Genomic DNA, 1,998 nt, shown 5'->3' with positions numbered 1-1,998 from the left:
ATGTGAAGCAAAGCCTCATTATTCTTGTCTCCAAAGAGCACTCTGCTGCACCCTCTCCAAGACCTATCTGTTCATTCTCTTGGCTGTTCATGGGATGGCCAATGTTCTTCTCCAACACCACAGAACAAAGGCGTCAATGGGACACAAATATATCTTGTTTGTAGTTATGATTGTTGCTTTTATGTACCGTCAAGTCACCTGCAACTCATAGCGACTCTATGCACAATAGCTCTGAACGCTGTCCTATTTTGAGCTAACCTGTCTCCAACACACCTAGTCCCATTTTCCTAGTCATTGTGTTAATACGTCTCCTCCAGGTTCTTGCTCCCCTGCACTGTTCCTCCAACTTTCCAAGGGCTGGTCCCTCCAGGCAACATGTCTAAAGTATGTGAGATGTAGCTTCAAAATCCTTGCCTCCAAGAAGCAGCTCGGTTTCACCCTCTCCAGGACAAACCTATTTATTCTTTTGGTAGTTTATACTATGTTCAATACTGTTCTCCAGCACCACTACTAAAAGTCATCTATTCATTAAGTCAGTGTCCGGCTCTCTGACATGTAGCAAGTTATTGTGAAGACCATGGCCTGGATCAGGTGCACCTCAGTATCTAGACTGACACCATTGCTCTTTAACACTCTGAGGATGTCGCTGATGGCATTTTCCTAATGCAATTCATCTTTTGATTTGACTGTTAATGCCAAGACAGTGTTCACTGTGATGTGTTGAGCAAGATGGAATTGTTAACAACCTCAATCTCTTCTCCATCTGTCATGGTGCTGCCAATTGGCCCACTGGTTAAGAATCTTTGTGTAATCTGCAGATTACAGTCCCTGATCTTCTGCAGCAAACCCTTCAGGATCTCCTCAGTTTCAGCAAGCAAGTTTGTATCATTTGGATAATGCTGGTTGTTGATGAGTCTTCCTCCAATACTGATACCACATTCTACCTCATAAAGCCTAGCTTCCTAAATGATCTGTTCCACATATAGACTGAAAAGGTGTCCCTGATGCACTCTTTTCTTGATTTTGAACCATGTAGAGTTTCCTTGCTCTGTTCTAATGACTGCTTTCTGGTCCAAGTATAGGTTTCACACTGCACCAAAAAGAGCTGGCTGACACAGAATAATTTCATGAAACAACATATGACAAAGAGGCAGTGGTGATGAAGGAGGAAGTTCAGGCAGCTCTGAAGGAACTGGCAAGAAACAAGGTCCCAGGAATTGATGGAATATCAATTGACATATTTCAACAAACAGATGTAGACGTGCTCACCATGTTATACCAAGAAATCTGGAGGAGAACTAACTACCGGTCCAAATGACTGAAAAAGATTCTATTTATTCCCATTCCCCCCCAAAAATGTGATCTGACAGAATGTGGAAATTATCACATCATATCACTACTATGACAAGCAAGAAAAATTCTGCTGAAGATTATAAAAAAATGATTGGAACAGGATATGGACCAAGAACTATTAGTAATACAAGCTGGATTTAGAAGGTGTCATGGCACTAGGTACATTATCTCCAATGTCAGAAGGCTTTTGGCTGAAAGCACAGACAACTAGAGTAATGTCTATCTATGTTTCATTGACTATGCAAAGTCATTTGACTGTGTAGAACACAACAATTTGTGGCTAATCTTGAGAAGAATGGGTTATGATTAGGAAACCAAACAAAATGTGTTAGTCATTTCATACATTATCTCTGGAATACACACTATGGGAAAGGATCTAAGCTCATCCCTGACGACTGTTTATGAACAAAATTACAAGGTCAGGAACAGGGTGGGATTTGCAATCTAGCTGTTTTAACCAGAAAATAAGACACAGGCTTCACCAGGGATCTAATACAAATTATTCTCATGCTAGGCATTAAGACTTAGGTCCAGGGGAGGGCTAGGCAGGGAGAAAAGTGCAACAACGAGTGAATGAATGGAAATCCAAAATCTCTGTAAATGTTCATTAAAATTATAAAAATAAAATCTAAAAAAAATAAGAAA

At 40.4% G+C, this 1,998-nt stretch overlaps 1 protein-coding gene across 1 annotated transcript in view; it reads right to left on the bottom strand.

The window, feature by feature from the left end:
• The window catches only part of MCM10 (minichromosome maintenance complex component 10), a 58,807-nt gene that overhangs the window by 28,572 nt on the left and 28,237 nt on the right, over window positions 1–1,998 (bottom strand). The window lies entirely within an intron of this gene.

This window comes from Elephantulus edwardii, unplaced genomic scaffold (assembly GCF_000299155.1).
Source record: "Elephantulus edwardii isolate Elephantulus edwardi_28Jun2011 unplaced genomic scaffold, EleEdw1.0 scaffold00139, whole genome shotgun sequence".
Taxonomy (NCBI): domain Eukaryota; kingdom Metazoa; phylum Chordata; class Mammalia; order Macroscelidea; family Macroscelididae; genus Elephantulus; species Elephantulus edwardii.
The sequence above is the reverse complement of the archived record's forward strand: the minus strand, read 5'-3'. Positions and strand labels throughout refer to the sequence as shown.